This window comes from Vipera berus, assembly GCF_964194415.1.
Source record: "Vipera berus genome assembly, chromosome: 14".
Taxonomy (NCBI): Eukaryota; Metazoa; Chordata; class Lepidosauria; order Squamata; family Viperidae; genus Vipera; species Vipera berus.
In genome coordinates, this window is record NC_138217.1 from 10,645,986 (window position 1) to 10,668,877 (window position 22,892).

At 46.0% G+C, this 22,892-nt stretch overlaps 1 protein-coding gene across 6 annotated transcripts in view; it reads left to right on the forward strand.

Moving 5' to 3' along the window:
• RBM19 (RNA binding motif protein 19) overlaps positions 1-22,666 on the forward strand; it is a 77,475-nt gene extending 54,809 nt beyond the window's left edge. The window contains exons 25-26 of one of the 6 annotated variants that reach the window (XR_014027858.1): positions 988-1,342; positions 22,648-22,666. The gene's annotated coding sequence lies outside the window, so the exon portion shown is untranslated. Of the gene's footprint in view, positions 1-987; positions 4,040-5,202; positions 7,771-9,724; positions 9,892-22,647 lie in introns of those variants that run through there. The other 5 variants (XR_014027859.1, XR_014027860.1, XR_014027861.1 and 2 more) reach the window with 5 other exon arrangements.
• The last annotated feature ends 226 nt before the right edge of the window (positions 22,667-22,892 follow it).

The window sequence follows — 22,892 nt, forward strand, 5'->3', positions numbered from 1 at the left end:
AAGTGGGTCCGGCTTCCCCAGGGGCTAGCTTGTCTTGTCAGAAAGTCACAGAAGGGGGTCACGCGACCCTGGGACCCTGCAACCGTCACAGAGACATGCCAGTTGCCAAGCCTCTTGAGTTCTGATCACGTGACCAGGGGGATGCTGCAACCGTCATAATTTTTAACTGTTGTAAGTCAAGGACTATCTGTAGCTCAGGAAATTAGGCAGGAATGAATGCGTTGGACTGCCAGGGGGAGTGTGGAGGGAGCCGGTTCCTGGGGAACGAACCAGGTATGTGAGGAGGCGGAAACCGCATTTGCATGCAGCCCGGACGCAACGCCTTGCAGCGATAAGAAGCCGGAGGATGGCCAAAGGCCAAAGAGGCTGGATTTGTTGAGAATGCTGAGCAGTTTGTCTGATGGCTGAGCGTGATTGACACTTACAAATTACCAGCCTGGAGTGTCAAGTCTTTGACCCCTGAGTAACATCTTCGGCAAGCTTGAGATTTGCCAGCATTTTGTCATCTAATTACTACAAATCCCTTGGAAATTCACTGGCTGCTGAATGCTTAAGGCTGGGTGCAGATTTGGCAGCTTGGTCTCTCCTCCTTCTTCCTCCTCCTCCTATTTCTTCCTCCTCCTCCTTTCTCTTCCTCCTCCTCCTTCCTCTTTCTCCTCCTCCTTCCTCCTCCTCTTCCTCCTCCTTTTTTAAACTCTTGTGTCCTTCCTGGGACGAACAAATGCTGTAGGATGTTGGCCTGGCTTCAGGGATGTCACCACCATGTCCGTGCGTGGAGAGTGATGTCTGCCTGCAGTCCAGATGGTTTCTTAGTTCTTGCATCAGCAACATCTTGGTGGGACGTCATAATTGTGTTCGTTACTTTGAGACATTTGATGTTAGGAGATCCTGGTTATTGGTTCCTCCGGAGGGATAAAATGCAGATTTGTAACCATCTCTCTCTCTCTCTCTTTCTCTCCCTCCCTCTCCCTCTCTCTTTTCCCCCAGTCTCTTCCTCTGTTTTTCCCTCTCTCTCTCTCCTTCCCTCTCCCTCCCCTCTCTCCCTCCCTTCCCCTTTTGTTTACTCCCTCTCCTTCCCTCTCTCTCTTTCTCTCTCTCTCTCTCCCTCCCTCCCTCCTTCATTTCAGAACCAAACGACAGTCAACAGGAAGACCACAAATATTTTAAATTCCAAGTAGACCTCTGAACTCAGAACCCACAAAGAAAAGATGCCTCAGGACCAATAGCCAGAAAGAAACCATCGCAGTGCTTTGAATTTCCCCTTGTCGCCTGCCCATCTAGGAAACCAGCATTGGATACCACCCCGTAAAAGCAAAACTTCGTAACCATCTAGCAGAAAACAGTTTGAGTATTCCTCCCCTTCCACTCCTTTCTTAATAATGCGTACGGTGTTTTTTTTGGGGGGGGTGGAGAAAAAAAATGTACATAATTGCTCTTTAAAAATGTTGTGAATAGGCCCCTCTGAAAAATAATCTCAAATAAGAATTCCTTTCTTTTTTTGATGTCTGGTTTCTCTGCATTCGTCACTGGAGGCTTTTAAAAAGAAACCGGACAACCAGTTTGTCTGAAATGGTATAGGGTTTCCTGCCTGAGCAGCGGTTTGGACTAGATGACCTCCAGGGTCCCTTCCAACTCTGTTAATTGTCTTCAAGTAAAAACAAAGAAAGTCTTTTTGAAAAAAGCACCTTTGGGTTAAGCCCTTTAGGATCTTCACATTAAGACACTAAATATTGTATTTATCTTGACAATCCGTTTAAGCTTTTGTGCTAGGACACCATGGGAAGCTAAGATTTTGCCTTAACAAGAACACTTTTTTAAAAAAAAACTAGGGGTACATCTGTAGCTTGCAACTCCTGGGTCAATTTGAGCCTCTGTTTTTATTTATTTTTCCTCCCAAACAACATATTTTGATGAAGAGCTGAGCCTGGGCAGTAGGTCAAAACATTTCAATGTGGACACATTATTTTCAACGCTGGAGTTGGGTAGACGTGGAAAGCTCCCTCTGGACCAACCCCCCCCCCCAAACTAGAGAGGAACTAATGTCACTTTTCTGACGGCTACTGAGAATTATTCTGTACTTCCTGTAGGTAGTGATCCTTGATTCTCATGAGAGTGTGTTTGTTGGTCCATTGCACGTCCATCTTGAAATCACAGGGTCTGCCAGTTGCCACAGGGAACCCCAAGAAGAAGACTGCAGACGAAACCATTCCCACACAGAGAGACAGCTTTCTCGGGGTTTAATAGCTCTAGTATGGTGTGACATTTTGAGTTTTACTCACTGGAGAAAGAAGCACTAATTAGTTCTTGGTTTCACTGCCGTAAAAGCAAAACTCAATGTTTTATGAAGTGCTAAAAGACATCTGTGGCAGAGTTCTTTGGGAAGTCCAACTTGGAAACCTTGAAATTCAACCTCACTCCCCCAATTCTTCTACAAGAGCTTCTGGAGGAGGAGGAGGAGGAGGAGGAGGAGGAGGAGGAGGAGGAGGAGGAGAAGAAGAAGAAGAAGAAGAAGAAGAAGAAGAAGAAGAAGAAGAAGAAGAAGAAGAAGAAGAAGAAGAAGAAGAAGAAGAGGAAGAGGAAGAAGAAGAAGGAAGAAGAAAGACTGATCTGCCAGTCATTCCGGTGGTCACGTGATCAAGATTAGGGTTGGACTAGAAGACCTCCAAGGTCCCTTCCAACTCTATTCTGAAATCTATATAAAGCACGAGTCCTTTTTCAAAAAGGAACCGACTGCGGGATTGGTGCTCCCTAGGGAACAATGCCAGCCGGTTCTGCTCCAGCACGCCGGAATGGCTTTGTCGATCCGCTGGGAGAACGATGCTCCATCGGCGGCCGAAGCGGCCTGTGATGTTCCCTCAGCCATCTTGCTCCTCCTTCGGCTGAGAGGGAGGCCAGGGCTGTGTTTCATCTCCGCCCGCTGCTGACTCCAAGGGCAATTTACAGCCGCCGTCACTGCCCTCGTGCCATCTTCCCCAGCTTTATGGAAAGAGCCTTGGGGGCACGTGCTTGCTCCATCACTCACGAGGACCTCCGCGAAGCCACCGCGGCTGCCATGGCAACGGGGCAAGTCGCTGGTCCTGCAGGATGATAAGTAGCCTTTCCAGCAAAGGGAAAGGAGAAATTGCGGGCAAGGTGAAGAGAATTGTGGTGAGAACGGGCCGCTGGGCTTAGCATGTGGGGCTTCGTTTGGGTTGGGCTTTGTCTGGAAATGCAGCTGTCCCCCAGTAGCTTGGAGGGTCTTCTTTTTGTGGCTTAAAGCACCTAATTTGAAAGCTTTTGGCCTGCTCAAAAGCAGTGCAAGCTTCCTCACGTGACTGGGAAAAGGAGAAGCTTGACTTTGTGTTTGTAGTGGCGTGTGAGAAAGACCTTGGGAGACTGGGTGAAGACAGGCTGTCAAGGGAATAATAAACAGATAAGAGATGGCGTAGCCCACAGCTGAATGGTGGGTGGGACAAGAGGGGGACAGGAGGGACCCTCCTTAGTTTCTCAGGTTTGAAAGGGTGCATACAGAATAACAAAAGAGTTGGAAGGGACCTTGGAGGTCTTCTAGTCCAACCCCCTGCTCGAACATGGAGACCCTATGCTATTCTGGACAAATGGCTGTCCAGCCTCTCTTATCAGAGAAAGAAATGATAGATGAGACAGAGACACTTGACAGATGAGAGATCAGAGAGAGATGATAGAGAAAAATGATATAGTTGACAGATGAGAAATTAGATGAGATAGTTGACAGATGAAAGAGGAAGGAAAGAAGGAAACAAGCAAGCTGAGAGAGTACCAAAGATCCCTCATTTCAACTCTGAGCTACAAATATTCTGATAGATAGATGATAGATAGATAGATAGATAGATAGATAGATAGATAGATAGATAGATAGATAGATAGATAGATAGATAAAAAACAAGCTCAGAGAGCATCAAGGACCCTTCATTTCAACCCTGAGCTACAAATATTCTGATAGATGATAGATAGATAGATAGATAGATAGATAGATAGATAGATAGATAGATAGATAGATAGATAGATAGATAGATAGATAGATAGATAAAAAACAAGCTCAGAGAGCATCAAGGACCCTTCATTTCAACCCTGAGCTACAAATATTCTGATAGACAGACAGACAGACCCTCCCCATCTTCTAGCCAACATCTGAACAAGCCTTGTTCAACAGAACTCGCCTCCTCCTAAGAGAAGAGCTAGCATGGGGATTTCACCTCTCCTCTTGAATTTACCCTCTGGTCACTTTAAAGCCCTTCCCTATTAGCGGCAAGGCAGATGGAGGCAGACAAGACCCCACCAGCCTTCCTCCTTGGGCTCTTTAACAAGCAGAAGCGAGCGAATGTCCAATCAATCATATTTAAACAAAAGCCACTCTGGCCCTAGGGCCTTTTAAAAAGCTGCTTATTTAATTAAAAGTCCCATTTCCCCATATTTATGGCTCTTGATTCGGTTAAATATTAACTGCCTGGGCCAGGATGGGTTTATCCTGTCTAGGAAGCAGGCTAGGAGCGGGGAAGATTCATTTGGGGTGCTCGCATTCCATCAGAACCAGAGAGAGACAATCCCACCCCCCCTTTTTTTTACCGAAGGCGATGGGGACATTGGTGTGCTTTCTTTGTAGACGTGCAGACAGGAATTGGGTCCGTCTAGTTCAGGGGTAGGCAACCTGGGCTCTTTTGTGACTCGTGGACTTCAGCTCCCAGAATTCCTGAGTCAGCGTGGCTCAGCTTGGAAACCTCTCCATTTCTCCTCCGCATGGCTGGCTCAGGAATTCTGGAAGTTGAAGTCCTTGAGTCATGAAGGGGCCACAGTTCCCCCCTTGCTGGCTCAGGAATTCTGGGAGTTGAAGTCTATTGCCCTAATTCAGGGGTAGGCAACCTTGGCTCTTTTATAACTCGCAGACTTCAACTCCCAGAATTCCCAAGCCAACATGGCTAAGCATGAAAACCTCTCCCTTTGCCCTCAGCGTGGCTGGCTCAGGAATTCTGGGAGTTGAAGTCCACAAATCACCAAAGGGCCGAGGTTGCCTACCCCTGGTCTAGTTTAATGAAAAGGAGGTCAAAACTCACTTCACAAATGCCTCGCTTACCGAGAGAAATTTAGCTGTAAGTCAAGAACTCCCTGTGGTGCGAACATGTTTGGCTCTCTCTTTAACAACCTTCCCACCCATTAACTTCTTGTCCTTCCCTCTGGTGCTGTCAGGATAGAAATGTGAAAAAACATAAAGGAGGAAGATGTTGAGACGTTGGAAATAGTGCAAAGAAGAGCAACTAAGATGATTAAAGGCCTAGGAACTAAAACATAGGAAGAACGGTTGCAGGATTTGGGAATAGCCAGTCTAGAGAAGAGAAAGACTAGGGGTGGACATGATAGCAGCATTCCAGTATTTGAGGGGCTGCCACAAAGAAGCGGGGGTCAACTTTGTGCTTAGATTGTAAGCCGCCCTGAGTCTTCGGAGAAGGGCGGGATATAAATGGGATTAAAAAATAAACTTATTTTTCAAAGCACCAGAAGGCAAAACGAGAAGCAACGGATGGGAACTAATCAAGGAGAGAAGCAAGTTAGAACTAAGAAGAAATTTCCTAACGGTGAGAGCAATTAATCGATGGAACGACTTACCTTCAGAAGTTGTGGGTCCTCCAACCCTGGAGGTTTTTAAGAAGAGACTGGACAGCCATTTGTCAAGAGTGGTATAAGGTCTCCTGTTGAACGGGGTGGAACTAGAAGACCTCCAAGGTCCCGTCCAACTCTGTCCTATATTCTGTAAAAATCTTGCTGAATCTAACACACTCAACATTCTGTGTCATCTGATGAATTCAGGGACATTTTGAATATTGGAGCCCTCAGCGCGATACCTCATGGACTTCTTCAATATCTGGAAATACTGAATTTATCAGACCAAAACACCCTAATTTTTACAGAAACCACCCTTCTTGAACAGCCTATATTTTCTCGGATGCTAATTTAATCATTCTTAGCTCCTCAGTTAGGGCTTGAATTATTAAGTTTCTAGCAGTCTTAGTCTGTGAATCTTAACTGCAGTTATTTACACTTATTTTATTTTATTGCCTCTTTTTAAAAATCTAATTTTAAGTATCTTTAATATTTAACTAAAAATAAATTAAACTATCTTAATTTAAATATCTTTTAACATCTCTGTCAAAGCAGGGCTGCCCAGGTCAAAAAAGTCAAAATGGCAGTCTGGGTTGAAGCCCAAAATGTCATTATTATTTTTTCCCCGATTGCAGATGCCCCTGTTTGGAGAGAAAATAATTTTGAGGTTCTTGCTTTGTTTTGTGGGGGTTTTTTCCTTAAAAAAAACACAAGAAAAGATAATAATGCCTTCCCCGTTCCCCATAAATAACGATTCTTCATAGGAGAACCACGGCTATTCCCTTAGGAATGTGTCTGTATGTATAACCATGCACGCGAAAGAGACCCCCTGTTTCCATTCTTTATATTCAATTGGTGAAACACAAATCGAATGAATTGAGCTTTAATGAATTCTTTTCAGTCCGTGCTTATCTGTTGCCAACAGTCAAACACTTGAAAGCTTTGTTATCACCTCATTCACTTGTTGGGCCATCAGTGACCTTGGCACTTGGGATGCCGAATGTCAACATTTCTCTGAGTGTATGGCTAAATGTCTATGGAGATGCTCAGTCATCCAGGTCATACTAGTCTCAAATGTGGCTTTTCAAGACAATAGAACTGTTTTTTCCTTGAGGAAGGAGGAGGAGGAGAAGGAGAGGAGGAGGAGGAGGAGGAGGAAGAAGAAGAAGAAGAAGAAGAAGAAGAAGAAGAAGAAGAAGAAGAAGAAGAAGAAGAAGAAGAAGAAGAAGAAGAGGAGGAGGAGGAGGAGGAGGAGGAGGAGGAGGAGGAGGAGGAGGAAGAGAAGAAGGAGGAGGAGGAGGAGGTTTATCCAGAAATAATGTCTTCCTCAAGGAAAAAAAACAGTCCAATTTGCCTTTTGGGAAAAAACCCCCACCATTTCTCTCCAAACAAGAAGTTAAAGAGTTCAGCTTCCTGTTTTCACTAACTTGATGCCTCGTTCTGTGTTTTGACATTTAATTCATCGTCAGTCTTGTCTGCTCCTAAAGAAGCCGTAGACCTGGGTCAGTTTTAGATGGGAGGCCACAAGGAAATTCCAGGTCAGTGGATTAGCTGGAAAAAATAGCCTAGAAAAAAAAGGCAAATAGATTCTGGATCGTTGCTAGAATAAAAATAAAAAAACAATAACCCAACCAACCGGACGTGTTCATAAAGACCTCAGAAGCCCGAGTTTAATTTTAAGGCCGACTTTATTACTGGTTTTCCTCGACTTAGGATCACCGCCAAAGCTAGAATCTCAGTTGCTAAGCAAGGTGGTTATTAAGGTGCCCCATTCTACACTCTTGTTTGCCGTGGTTGCAATCGCTGCGGTTGTTAAGCGAATCTGGATTTCCACGCTGCATGACCTCCCATCTGATGGAGGGAGGGAAGGAAGGAAGGATTGATTATTGGAGGAAATGAAATGTCATTTGTTGTCCAAATTGCACGAAGCAGACTTCAAAAAGCGGGGGGCCTTCCTTGGGGCCCGATGAGGAGATCCACAGGGCTCCACGGAGGACCTGGAAAGGCCAAAAAGTCCTCGCCAGGCCCTGCAATTCTCAAGCCAGCCCTGCGGCCTTGAGTGCAAGAGTTCTTTTTTTCCCACGGCGGAGTCTTCTTCAAAACGTTCCTTTTCCTTTCGCGCATCTCGGCATTTCGATAAATAAATCACTGGCAGCCTTCCCTGCCCCAAGCCCCCTCTTTCTTCCCCCCCCCCGTCTCATCCCCAAAGGGTGGGGGGCGGAGGGTGGGATGGTAGAGACAGGCCCTCCAAGCTGTAACCATATCAAAACAGCCCAGTCCCGGAGAGACTTGTCGAAACAACCGGGTCCCTTTTTCATCCCAGGCCCAAAAAATAAAAATAAAATCTCTTGTCTCATTTTCATGACGAGTGAAGTGAAGTGACACCAGCGGACCCCAATTCCAGCACCCCCCCAGAAGCGGGACGGGCTGTGTGTGTGTGTGAGAGAGAGAGATGGAGAGCTGGGGTGGACGCCGAGACCTTGTGTGTGCATGCACACTGGTGCGTAAAGGATGGAGGACAACAGAGGCAGAGTCGGTGGACAGGTCATCCCACGGAGCTGGTGGGTTTTTCTCCTGGGATGGGATAGAAGGCTGGAAGGGAGCGAAAAACCGGTTAGAGAAAGTGGGAGGGGGGGCAGGGGGAAAGGAGGGGGGGGGAAAGAGAGAGAGAGAGAGAGACCAGGTTATCAGAGAAGTGTGAAGACAATAACACAATCTGACATTTCTGAAATGAGACCCCCCTGGTTGCCTTGGCAACGGCTCACGTGGGAACCGTTCCCAGGAGACGGGCGGCGAGATGTACTATAAATGATGTTTGATTAGAATTTAAATCATTTAGGTGGAGAGAAGATAGGCCTTTTGTCAGCAAGGGGGCTGGGGGGGAGGGGGGGGTCAGCTGCCAGGCAGCTGGGCTCAAGTGTATTAGCCCGGGCATGTATAACGCTGGAGAAGGGGGAAAAGGTCACCGGGGGGGGGCGTTGATTACTTTCGTCCCCTCCATCCTGTCACTTACAGGGACCTCTCCATTCAGCACGGTGGTGCTTGGGGGGGGCAGCATCAGGGAGGAAGCGCGGCGTAACCCCCTACGCGCAACACTCCCTCCTGAGACAAGGGGGGGGGCTACCCATGGGGGTCACCAAAGTCAAAATTGCCAAGCCCAGGGGAGGGGGCAAAGCCCCCTTCCATGCCACCACCAGTGCCATCTTGACTTTTTTGGACCTGGCCTGCTCTCAGCCCCACTAGGTGTGGAGATTTGGGGTCAAACGTTTGCTTAGCCTACTTTTCCTATTTTCTTTCTGTCCTTCCTTCGAGTCTCTCCTTCTTCCCTCCCTCCCTCTCCTACCTTTCCTTTCTTCCTTCCTCCCTCTCTCCTTTCCTTCCTTCCTCCCTCCCTCTCTCCTTTCCTTCCTACTTCCCTCCCTTCCTCCCTCTCTTCCTTCCTCCCTCTCCTTCCTTTCCTTTCCTCCCCTCCCACCCTCTCCTTCCTTTCCTTCCTTCCTTCCTTTCTTCCTCCCCATCCCTCCCTCCCTCCCTTCCTTCCAAATTAGGAATGTACAACAGTCACAGCTTTGTAAACACACACAGATTAGAAACATCAGTTGGGCAATTTTGCTTCCTAAGAGCATTTCATCTATAAGAAGCACCTAAATCAGAAAGGCTGAGCTGGTTCTTTCCACGGCTAAACTGGACCTATATGTGTATCCTTGGTGTGTCAGATATTTCCTTTGCATTTACTCGGAGGGATCCATTCTAACCTTTAAAGGAGACTATTTGTAGCTCGGGATTGAAATGAGGGGTCCTTGGTGCTCTCTGAGCTGCGTGGTTTTCTTGCAGACGTTTCATGACCCAACTAGGTAACATCATCAGTGCTAGAAGGGAGGGGGGTTTGTGGAGAGGAGGAGGAGGAAGAGGAGGACTGTGGGGTCCTTGGTGCTCTCTGAGCTGCGCGGTTTTCTTGCAGACGTTTCATGACCCAACTAGGTAACATCATCAGTGCTAGAAGGGAGTGCTAAAATCAGCTCTCTAGTGAGTAGATAACCTGGAAGACCAAATAATGAAACGCAACTTGGGGCCACCCGTACGTTGCCCCCTCTTTGCTTTGTGCCTGTAGATCATCTCAAGATGTCAAATTTGCAAAGTGGAGCCAGTCAGAAGGAAGAGATGCTCTTGGCTGGGAAGTGGGGAAATGAGTGAGTGTGAGAAACAATTCTGGACATGCCCACTGTCCCAGTCTTCCCGGACTCAGCTGTCTTTTCCTTCAGAGCGAGAGCCTTTTAATTGGACGCTTGATAAAACTGCAAAGCAGTCGCAGGTGTGGGCTTGCAGCCTGCTGGGCAGACACGGCCTTGGGGCTGTGGGAAGACTGTTTAACAGCCCTCCATCCTGATGGAAACTCCATTAGCGCTGGAGCAAAATATTCCAGAGCTGGCAAGCAAAGAGCTAAGGATCTCTGTTTACCGCAACAGAGCTTCCTTGCATCCGTGGCACAAGGGGAGAACATGGCAAAGTGCTTGTGCTTTCCTGGGGTTGGAGATTGTGCGTGTTTGCAGGATCCAATCTGGGTTGGTCGCAGGGACCAGAAACTGTCTTCCGAGCCTTCGGATATGTGCTGGAGCCCATCCTCGGGGAACTTCTCTCTAGCAGATTGTGTGCTGTTCTGTGTGTGGTATTTATATGGTGTCTGTTCTGTGTGGCTTTTTAGATGTTGATTGGGGTGTGTCAATGGCTGGTTTTTAAGTCATTAGCTGTCCTTTGCTTGTGCGGCCCAGCCCTCGCCTTCTAAGTCCTTGATAGGCTGGTGGTAAATCAACCCTCCTGTTGATTGATGAGGGTCCTGTTTCCTAGGCTTCAATCCCTTCCCTGGCTGTTTTTGTCCCTGCCCATCCAACAATCTTAGGTTTTCTCAGAAATTTTGTGGATGATGTGACTGTGTTGTTCTTCAAAACATTTATCTCAGATAGCCAACTCGCCATGGAACAATTCGCCATGGTCAAGTCACTGTGGGGCAAAAGTTACACTAATATTGAAGAAATGGTGGAACAGAATCATAAAAGGAAGGATGCCAAAGGAGGGACAGAAGGAAATTTGAATGCCAAAAATTAAAATACGTTTAAAACTTTTGTAAAAAATGGAATTGTTATATTGTCCTGTGGCGAATTGGCTGTGGTGAATTGTCCGGTCCGGACCTTGGGAAACCACAGATGGGTGTTTTGTGGTGCACCAGGTAAGCTAAGAAAGTCATTTCAGCAGGTGTATCTTTGGAGCAAGGCAGCCCTTGCCTGCTGACAAAAGTTCCAGCCAGCTGTCTTGTTTCCCAGCATGCCCAAATATTTATTTTTGCTTTTTCCTGCCACCCTTGAAAAGGTGACAAAGAACAAAGTAACCAGACTGAGTTGAGCAGGTGCCGATTTACCCATAGAGGAGAACACGGTCCTGTGTTCTGCCTTTTTTCCTTAATTCTAAATTTGAATTCTTTTATTCTGGTTTTTAACCGGTTTTGTCACACTGTATAGTCAGCGGAAAAGGGACGCGGTGGCTCAGTGGGTTAGGATGCTGAGCCTGTCGATCAGAAGGTCGGCAGTTTGGCGGGTCGAATCCCGAGTGCCGCGTAACAGAGTGAGCGCCTGTTACTTCTCCCAGCTTCTGCCAACCTGGCAGTTCGAAAGCATGTAAAAAATGCAAGTAGAAAAATAGGGACCACTACGGTGGGAAGGTAACAGCATTCCGTGCGCCTTTGGCGTCCAGTCATGCCGGCCACATGACCACAGAGACGTCCTTGGACAAGCGCTGGCTCTTCGGCTTTGAAACAGAGATGAGCACCAGCCTCTAGAGTTGGAAACGACTAGCACGCATGTGCGGGGCAACCTTTACCTTTACCTTATAGTCAGCGGAGTCTGCCCAGTTGTCTGTGGAGATTCTCAGTCATCTGGGTCATTCTTTTTCATGAGGCAACTAGACTTTCTTGATGATGGTGGTGATGGTGATGGTGATGATCAGGGGTCTCCAAGCTTGGTATTGGCAATCCTGGCTTAAAGCTTGAACCAGAGTCAATCGGGAACACCAAATGCTAGCGGACAGCCAATAAATAGGAAGACACAGGCAGATATGGTGAATTAATTCTAAGCAGGTCTACTTAGGAGCTGGCGGTGAGAATCAGAGTTGATGAGTGTTTGGCTGAATTTAGGAAGAGATCGGAGCTATCTCCTTATATCTCTCTATGTAAGGAGATGCTTTCAGGTTAGAGCAGCAATAATTCTTATTTACAGTTCAGTCTTTTTTATCAGTCTTCCCGCTCTGTAGCTTGTTTTAATTATTTTTTTTAAAAAAAACCAAACACCTTTCTCTTCTTGTCTGAATGACACGATCAGCTTATCTCTTGGACCTTGGCGATGAGTCAAAATTCTAATTTCCGTTGACTTTGAATTCTGTTTCATGACTAGAAGCCAGCCTAGTCTATAATTTGGATTGCTAGCTGACGAATCCAGCCAGACGGGCCAAAACAATGTCCCCCTTGGCACTTTCTTAACCTGGTTTGAATGGTTAAGAGAATATGCTCTAGTCAATTTCGTTCATTCTTGGTTGATTCCTAAATGTATCCAGGGTTTTTTTTTGGGGGGGGCGGGTGGTGCTGGTTTAATACGTACTCTTCCCTATCCATATCCCGTAAGTGAAATAGATAACAAGAGAAGCTTGAACCTGGTTCTTTACAAAAAATGGTCTCCTTGGATCTTTACCAGTCTGAAAAAACAAGCCATGAAACAGAGAAATCAGAACAGTAAAGTTGGATGGGACCTCGGGAGGTCTTGTAGCCCAAGTTCTAGGCTTGCTTCTCTCCTTAATTGGTTTCCATCCATTCTTTCTTGTCTTGACTCCTGCTGCTTTGGAATCTCCCTTTGCAAAATGCAATAGGATGCTTCTTTCCTCTTCGTTTGCCTACCAGTTTCTGAATATTTCTTTCAAGGCCATCTATCTCATTTGTCCGGGATGATATAAGCTTTCCTGCCTTGAAGGAAAGGTTGGACTAGAAGAGGTTGGACTAGAAGACCTCCAAGGTCCCTTCCAGCTGTATTATCCTACGTTTCTCTGGCTGCCTAGGTCCAGCTGATGAAGCTGATTTGCAATAAGAAAAGCTAGCCAGACGTCCAATCAGCGTCTCTTAAGATTCCTGATTTAACCCTTGCAACAACAACAACAAAAGCAACAACAACCCCTTATCCAAATCTTACTGTTTTGGGGCTGGAAGGTTGAAAAGGCCTTGAGCTAAGCTCCTCCTCTCCCTCCTTCCCCACATCACAACCTTCTTCCCAGCGGTATGAGCGTGTCTGATAACAGCAGATACAAAATCCTCATTTAAAATTGCCCGGAAGGCTGCAAATTAACACTGGATACTCCAGAGCATTGTGGAAAATGAGTCAAGTGTCCCCTGGCGTTATGGAGCTGGCTTCTGCAGGGGAGGGATTGCCTAAGCAGAGATCGCAAAGTGCTGACACAAGCTTTACTTCTCTCCAATCCTTCGAGGAACTGGTCAAATGACACAAATTAATAGGGATAGGATAGGATAGGATAGAATAGAATAGAATAGAATAGAATAGAATAGAATAGAATAGAATAGAATAGAATAGAATAATGGAATGAAGTAGAAGAATAGAATAGAATAGAATAGAATAGAATAGAATAGAATAGAATAGAATAGAATAGAATAGAATAGAATAGAATAGAATAGAATAATGGAATGAAGTAGAAGAATAGAATAGAATAGAATAGAATAGAATAGAATAGAATAGAATAGAATAGAATAGAATAGAATAGAATAGAATAGAATATTACAGAATAGAATAGCAGAATGACTAGAGAAAGAATAGAATAGAATAGAATAGAACAGAACAGAGTAGAGAAAGAATAGAATAGAATAGAATAGAATAGAATAGAATAGAATAGAATAGAATAGAATAGAATAGAATAGAATAGAATAGAATAGAATAGAGAAAGAATAGAATAGAGAAAGAATAGAATAGAGAAAGAATAGAATAGAATAGAATAGAATAGAATAGAATAGAATAGAATAGAATAGAATAGAATAGAATAGAATAGAATAGAATAGAATAGAGCTGGAAGGGACCTCAGAGGTCTTCTAGTCCAGCTCCCTGCTCAAGCAGGAGAACCTATATCATCTCAGACAAGTGACTGTCCAGTCTCTTCTTAAAAACCTCCAGTGATGGAGCGCCCACGATTTCTGGAGGCAAGCTGTTCCACTGGCTAATTGTCCTCCCTGTCAGGAAGTTTCTCCTTAATTCCATGTCATCAGCCTCAACTCCCTTCGCACCCACAAAGGACCTCTGTCCCGTCCACCTCGAATTCTGTTCACTCTGATCTACTGCCAGTTTGCCTGGACCGTGAGTCGCTCAGATTCTTGTCAAAGCACTAGCTCCCCATATCCATCACGGTGTACAAATGGACGCGTCCCGCAAAGTATTGAGTGGCTGTTGTTTGGAAGACAGCACGGGGGTGTTCCCACCACTTCCTGGGTCTTTTGTCTGGATGGGGAGGGGGAAGAGCAGTAACCCCGTCTCATTGGTGGTCCCTGCTCCCATCCTCTCGTCAAGTCCTCCTTCATTTGCCTGTTGTTGTTAGCTGCGAAGTCGTTTCCGACCCATCGCGACCCTATGGACAACGCTCCTTCAGGCCTTCCTGTCTTCTACCATCTTCTGGAGTCCATTTAAGCTCACGCCTCCTGCTTCAGTGACTCCATCCAGCCACCTCGTTCTCTGTCATCCCGTTCTTCTCTTGCCCTCAATCTTTCCCAGCATGAGGCTCTTCTCCAGTGAGTCCTTCCTTCTCATGAGGTGGCCAAAGTATTTTGAGTTTTAGCTTCCTCCAGCATCCTATATAATTAATTTCCCATGCTGCGGGAGATTATGAGGTTAGAGCTTGCTTAGGTGCCTCTGGAAAACAAAAGGCCAAGGAGATAAGCGCATTATTGCTCGTGAGCAAGGTGGGCCCTCCCATTAGGCATAAGGAGGCAGGTACTCCGGTGTACAGAACGCAAAGATAACCTTGGAGAAGCTTTGACACACTCGCTGGTGTAAAAGGGAGGGATGAAGCACAGCCAGGTTTTCAAGGATCTGTTGTTATAACCTCTGTCAATGAAGTGGCCGTTCTAGAATGTGTTGTGATGTCTTTCCTGACCTGGTCTACTTGAGGGACTAACATCAATCATTCCTCTCTTGCAAAAGAGAGTTAAAACAGAGCTGTTTTTGAGATTTCCCCCCCCCCCAATGGCTTCTTGTCTGCCCAGTCTTAGCTCATGTTTCGCTAAGGCTCTCTGCATATCTTCTCCAAGGCCAGCTCTCTATAAAAGCCTAGTGACAGCACACCTGGAATACTGCAACCAATGTTGGCCACCGTATTAAAAAAAAAAGTTGAAAAAATTCGCAGAAGACCCACTAAGAGGATCAAAGGCCCGGAGACTAACACGTACGAAGAACGGCTGCGGGACTTGGGTCTGGCTAGTCTAAAGAAAAGAAGAAACAGGGGTGATGTGATAGCAGCGTTCCGGTGTTTGAGGGGCTGCCCCAAGGAAGAGGGGGTCGAATTATTCTCCAAAGCACCTGAAGGCAGGACAAGAAGCAACGGATGGAAACTCATCAAGGAGAGAAGCAACCTGGAACTAAGGAGGAATTTCCTGACAGTGAGGACAATTAATCAGTGGAAAGACTTGCCTCCAGAAGCTGTGAATGCTCCAACACTGAAAGTTTTTAAGAAGACACTGGACCACTATTTGTCTGAAATGGTATAGGGTTTCCAGCCTGAGCAGGGGGTTGGACTAGATGACCTCCAAGGTCCCTTCCAACTCTTCTTTATTCTAGTCTAGTCGTCTACGTTCTGTTCTGTTCTGTTCTATTCTATTCTATTCTATTCTATTCTATTCTATTCTATTCTATTCTATTCTATTCTATTCTATTCTATTCTATTCTATTCTATTCTATTCTACATTCTGTTCTGTTCTATTCTATTCTATTCCTGTTCTATTCTATTCTATTCTATTCTATTCTATTCTATTCTATTCTATTCTATTCTATTCTATTCTATTCTATTCTATTCTATTCTACATTCTGTTCTATTCTACCTACATTCTGTTCTGTTCTGTTCTGTTCTGTTCTATTCTTGTGTCCCTCCAAAAGAAGGCAAATGACCATCTCTCTGCAAGCAATATCAATCCTTCCATTCCCCACCATTCAGTCAGAGCTGAAGATGCTTCTCGGATGAAAAGCGAAACGTCTTCAAAAAAAACCCCAAAACCTCAAGGAAGTCCAGTTGCCCCTTGAAAAAGCGCTCTCTCCCCCCCCTCCATTTCTCCTTTTCTCCTGACCGCCGTTGCCATTCTCTCCTTCTGCACCCTTCCTCTCCTCTGCCTGAGAGAGGGAAAAACACAGAACTCTCCCATGAAATATATACAGTGTAAATATATAAAAAGCCAGCATTTGCCTGCTGCTTATGCATTCATGAAATAGTAAATAAATTTTATGGGATAATGTGAAGGCTGCCAAAGAACCGGGAGATGGAAACCGGCCCCTAATGAGACTCCGTGTCAGACTCCTGCTTTCGGCACTGATCTGGCCAAGGTGGAGAAGGAGGGTGCCCGCCTCTCCTTCTGCCTTTTAGCAAAGCGGTCGTTAAGCGAATCCGGCTTCCTTCCCCTCCCCCCCCCCGTGGACTTTTGCTCATCGCAAGGCCGCCCAAGGGGATCACGTGACCCAGCCGGGACGCTCCGACCGTCATAAATAGGAGCCCGTTGCCGAGCATCCCAATGTAAATCACGTGACCTCGGGAGGCTGCCGCGGTCGTAAGGGTGAGGAGGGTTCCTGAGTCACTTTCTTCCGTGCCGTTGTAACTTGAAATGGTCACTAAACGAACCATTGTTGAGTCGAGGATTGCCTGTCATGGGAATAGCCAGGACTTTTTTTTTCCCCTTCCCTGTTGCTGCACTCCACCAGCAGGAGAGATCTTCCATGAAAGAATATCGGCATTGCAATATTTCCGATACCGGAAATCTGGTTATTTCTCTTTCCTCCCTCCCATTCACGCCCCCCCCAACCCCTCCTCCCCTATCCTATTTTATGGACATCGCGAGATGGAAAAGTAAAAATTATTAACCCCGGGGTCAGCCACTGTCGCTCCGTTTCTCTCTTTAGCTTAGAGCACGGGTTTTTCCCCCCTTCATCTGCTTCGCAGGCAGTCGTGTACAGCTCAATACATTTGCATACGTTTATTGCCTTTTATGTGTGTGTGTGTGTCTCTGTGTGTGTGTGTGTGTGTGTGTGTATGTAGATCTTTGGTCATTCGGGTTTTTTCCCACGTAGAATTGGAGGTATCAGGGCAACGTTTCGACAAAATCTCATCCGTCATCGTCAGGCTGGTGGCTTCAGCTTCGTTCTTCTGGGAGAAGTGTGTTACATATATCTACATACAAACACCTGCGAAAACCTCAGAAAACATATATATATATATCCCCTTCCTTTTTCTCTTCTCTTCTCTTCTCTTCTCTTCTCTTCTCTTCTCTTCTCTTCTCTTCTCTTCTCTTCTCTTCTCTTCTCTTCTCTTCTCTTCTCTTCTCTTCTCTTCTCTTCTCTTCCCTTCCCTTCCCTTCCCTTCCCTTCCCTTCCCTTCCCTTCTCTTCTCTTGGACTCAATTGTGGTCGTAAGTCGAGGAACAGCAGTATTGTGGGGCAGGAGCCCCTTCAAGGAGCATTTGAGCCTTCCTGAGACCACTCCCCCATTGGTAGCTCCGCCCAGCTGCCCTTTTGCAGGTGGACTATTTAAAACCCCTCCTAGTGGCTAAGTTTTATTCTGTACTAACCCACGGAGTCAAGGGGGCTGCCCCCTCGCTTTCCTCCCATCCTTCCCCCTTGATCCTTCCGCCTCACATCCCCACCTTTGCTCTCCCTCCCCGCCCCCCCCATCTAAAACTACCTGCCAGCCCCTTTAATTGGCACCTTTCCCCTCTCCTTTGTATTAATCACCCCCCCTCCTTGCATTAATGGTGTGGCGAAGATTAAAATAATGCAACACATTAAAGATGTAATTTAAAATTAATAACTCATAATTATTTATCATGGTGTATCTGCGGAGCTATGAATTTCTCTGCTCACCAGGCACTTGGTGCCTCTTACACTCCCCAACCCTTCGCTGCTTCCTTCATGTCATTAAGAAACCTCCGTTAAGGCCGGGGAGATGTTCCTGTTCACTCATCTGGCATTAATTGGGACCAACCATCACTTACAGAAGGCGATTTATTCCAAGGGACAAACGGTGATGGTTTAATCAAAGCTTGGCCGCAGCAAGGCTGGAGGGAGGGAGGGAGGGAGGGCAAAAATGAAATACAGTTGGCTTTCCTTGAAGAAAGACAGGATCCATGCAAAGTCTTCTTTGAAAGTACAATCTTGTGGCTTTTGAAATTAAGCAGGCTGTCGATTCTGGGGTTTGAGCAACAAAGGGGGCTGGCAGCCATGACTCAATGGACCCGTGTTTTGAGCGGTCATGACAGAACACAGCTGAGCAAGGACAGAATTTTTGAAATCCTATAGCCAACTATAGATGGGCAAAGAAAAGATATTCTCTCTGAAATCTAAAAGAGGGAGACGTTTTCTCATAACAATCCCGGGCATTAAAACAGGGTAAAACCATCACCATGCACACCCCTATGAACTTCTGTAATTCTGAAAAGAAAGAAATTAAAAGGGAAGGAAGGAAGGAAGGCTAAATTCTCTGCCATGAAATTTCACGAGACTGGTAAAAACAAAAAATTAAAATCAAAGAGGTTTTCTGTCCAGAAGCAGCTAAAAAGACTGGCAAGGATTAAAAGCTGAAATCATACAAGAAATAAGTCAAACAAACCTCAATTAATATGGCACAACATTTCCCCAACTCTTCTTTTCCTGTGATGAAAACGTTAGGTTTTTTTTTTACCTCGTTTTCAGGATGCTTTAGAATTTCCTTTGGATTTCTCTCTTTGCAAATCTACATACTTAGCAGATAGACCCTTAGTAGACCTGGCTGTGAATTTTAAATGTTTATCCTTACTCCTCGCATACCCGGGTTATCATGACCCAGTGAACAGTGGACCCGCAGCTAATTCAGTCCTAGCAAAGTGCAAAAAAAATTTTTTGAGGTTCAAATGTTGCAACCTCATTCAGCCCACAAAGCAAACTCGGAATTGCTATGTTGAAAATAGAACATAGAATAATGGAGGTCAGAAACTGCCCCAGTTCATTTGTAGGCTTGATTTGGTAATCTGAATCCAGAGATGAAGCCGAACTACACTGCCAAATCAAACATTTGCATGGCCTAATATTGCCTTCCTAAGCTGGTGACTTCTCAAATTCAGCATTCAGATTAAATTATTCATAGAATTGTACAGATGGGAGGGGCTATACCAATCATCTTCTAGTCCAACACACACACACACACACACACACACACACACACACACACGGGGGGGGGGGAGAGAGAGACCAAATATTTTTTAATTTTTCCTATTATTCTCACAGAGCCAAGTTGTGTGTGTGGGGAGGGGGTAATCTTCAAACCAAAATACAAGTCAACTTCAATTTGAATGGAAGTGCTTTTGATTCAGAATGTCGACTCAATCACCAGCGTGTGGCAGCAGTCAAAGAATCAAGAGCATGTGAAGTATTAGTACTGCTTTATAAAGCCTTAGTAGGATCACATCTGGAACACTGCATCAACTTATTTCCCAAGGCACCAGAAGGCAAGAAAAGAAACAGTGGATGGAAACGAATCTAGCAGAGAAGCAACCTAGAACTAAGGAGAAATTTCCTTGACAGTGAGAACAGTTAACCCGTGGAACAGCTTGCCTCCAGAAGTTGTGGGTGCTCCAACATGGGAGCTTTTTAAGAAGAGATTGGACAACGGCTTGTCTGAAATGGTATACAGTCCCCTGTTGAGGAGGGTCAGACTAGAAGGCCTCCAAGGCCCCTTCCAACTCTGTTATTCTGTTCTGACCCAATGTGACCCTCGGAGCTGGTTAAAGCCCCAACCCATCTGATGTCCCCCAAAAAAGGCCTTCCATCTGTTTTTTGCCAAACTGCATTCTGTCTGGAGACGCCGTTGAATGAGACCCCCCACACACACACAGAGAGAGAGAGAGAGAGAGAGAGAATTGAAGCTTGGCCCGGTTTGAAAGACGATGTTGGTCCTTGCTTCTCCCCTTGCCACCGTGCTGCTCCGTCCGTTAACGTCTTTGTCCTTCCTCGCTGGTGCTGCCTTCCTTCTCTTTGGAGCTGGCAGCCCTCGCCTACCCTCTGCCTGCCTGCCTGCCTGCCTGCCTGTGATGGAATTAAGCGTTGTCAGCTTGCCCCGTGGCATTCCCCTTCTCATAATTATCGGCCTGGCGTTGGGCAGCCAGCGAGGGATGCTCGGCTGCACCCCGGAGACGGTTGCCTTGCAGCCGTGAGTTGTGATGGAGGACGGGGCGGCAGCCACCAACTCAAGTCTTTTCAGCAGGAGGCCAAGCGCCTTCCGACAGAGCCGCTGATGGCTTCCTCTCCTCTCAGCCAAGGCCTCAGCAGGAGCGGTTTGTGCTTTAAGTCACAAACAAGGGAATCCAGCCAGTTCTGACGACTGTCAAGACAAGCCGGGGAAGAGCAAGTGGGCCTTTTTTGGCTGGCCTGTCTCTGGATTTGCTGGGGGGTGGGAGGGAATTTGGGGAGGAATGGAGCCGTCACTCAGGATCAGTGAAAATTATGCGTGTCGAACTGACAGCCGGGCGCGCTCCGGCTTCACCCTCATCCGGTGCCGACTGGCAAGAGCGGATCTGCTGTGGCTGAGGTTTTGCGTCCACCTCCGCCTCTTCTCTTGGCCAGCTTTCCCGGATTTAAGTGGATGGAATCCGTCCAGGTTTCCAGCAGCGGAAGAGGCTGAGGGGGGAGGCAGGTGAACAGCAGGGCTGGCTCCGGTGGGCCTTGGTTGCTGGACCCGTCCTCCGGTTGGTCCAGGAGAACGTGCCAACAATGGGGTGCCGGGCACCCCTCCAAAACTCAGGAACCTAAGAAGCCTACAAAACTGCCGTGCACGTTCCACACACACACACACACCCAAAGAAAAATGAAGAAAGAAGGGATCCTGTTCCACTTTGGCTATCTCCCTTCCTTGAGGCCTTGCACGACTTTCTTTTCTTTTTCTTTCTCTTTCTTTCATTCTTTCTTTCTTTGCTTCCTTTCTCCATCCCTCCCTCCTTCCTTCTCTCCTTTCTCTCTTTCCCTCTCTTTCATTCCTCCCTCCATCCCTTCCTTCCTTCCTTCCTTCCTTCCTTCCTTCCTTCCTTCCTTCCTTTCTTTTTCTTTCTTTCTTTCTTTCTTTCTTTCTTTCTTTCTTTCTTTCTTTCTTTCTTTCTTTCTTTCTTTCTTTCTTTCTTTCTCTATTCCTCCCTCCTTTCTTCTCTCCTTTCTCTTACTCCCTCTCTTTCTTTCCTCCCTCCATCCCTACCTTTCTCTCTCTCTCTCTCTCTCTCTTTCTTTCTTTGTCTTTCTTCCTTCCTTCCTCCCTCCTCCCTCCCTCCCTCCCTCCCTCCCTCCCTTTATATCCCACCTTTATTATTTTTTACTAAACAACTCAAGGAGGCAAACATATCTATTCCTCCCCATAACAACAAGCCTTTCAGCTGAGTTGGGCCAAGGGGGACGGGCCCAGCCATCTTTCACGCATAAGGCAGGTCTAGAATTCACTTGTCTCCTGGTGATTGGCCCAAAGTCACCCAGCTGGAATACATCACTAGGGCGGGACTAAAACTCACAGTCTCTTGGTGATTGGCCCAAAGTCACCCAGCCAACTTTCATGCTAGAGACAGGACTAGAACTCACCGTCTCCTGGTGATCGGCCCAAAGTCACCCAGCCCGGCTTGCAGGCCTAAGGCGGGACTAGAACTCACTGCCTCCCGGGGATGCCAGCTGGCTGTCATCCTTAAGGCGGGACTAGAACTCCCATTCGCCTAGTGACTGGCACATAGTCCGCCCGCTAACCTTTTGGCTAAAGGCAGGACCTGAACTTAGGGCCTTCCCCTTTGTAGCCTGGTTCCTTAAGCGATAAGACCAAACAGACTCTTTTTAGGCTCGCCGTGCAATCAATACCATTTTAAGAAGCTGATGAAAGAGAGTAAGCTACAAACTGGAACCAGACACTTTTCTTTTAGGTTGGATGGACAAACAGATTGGCGGGGGGCGGGGGGGGGAGCCATAGGACTTTGTTTTTCTATATGACGACAGCAGTGAGGCTCCTCTGTGTGCAGAGACAGAAGGACTCCCACAGACCCACAATGGAAGAATAGCTGGGAAATTAATGGAGGTGGCGGAGACGGGGAAATGGACGGCTTTGATTAAAAGGAAAGACTTCAACTGGCTTCCTTTCTGCTTGGAAGCCACTCTATTATCATTATTATTATTATTATTATTATTATTATTATTATTATTATTATTATTATTATTATTATTATTATTATTATTATTTATTTATTATTTTGCTGGCTTCCTTTCTGCTTGGAAGCCACTCTATTATCATTATTATTATTATTATTATTATTATTATTATTATTATTATTATTATTATTATTATTTATTTATTTATTATTTTGCTGGAAACTGAAAGAAAAGGAAATGTTAACCTTGGGGTTTGATGATTAGACTTGTTTATGACAGAAGAGCTGTCTGTCGCGTTTTATTCCAGTTCAAAAAGGTTGTTAGTTTTTTACGCTTTCGTCTGCGTTAAAGTCGGACGTTCTCCCTTTTTCCTAGGGTGTTTTTTCCCCCTTTTGTTTGCACTTCCCGATTTTGCCTTTTCTCACCCTTTTGACACTTTATTTGCTTTTTTTTTGTATTTTATGCTCTTTGAAATTTAACAGCTTCCTTCTTCCCTCCCTCCCTCCCTCCCTCCCTCCCTCTTCCTTCTTTCTTTCTTTCCTTTTCCTTCCTTCCTCCCTTCCTTCCTCTCTTCCCTCTTTCCCCCCTCTCTTGCTCGTTTGCAGAAGCTGACCCGGTTTTGGTTCAGGGCAAATCAATAAATAAATCACAATCAACGAAGCCAAACGAATCTGGGAGCCTTCATCTAGACTTTTAGTTGGAAGAAGGAAAGATGGGAGGTTACCCCCAAAAAAAAGACCGGGCCGCAGAAGCTTCTTGGATGAGAAGTGAAACGTCTTCGAAGAAAAAAAAAATACCAAGGCAGTCCAGTCGCCTCCTGAAAAAGCATCTTTGGGATTGGTGACTTCCG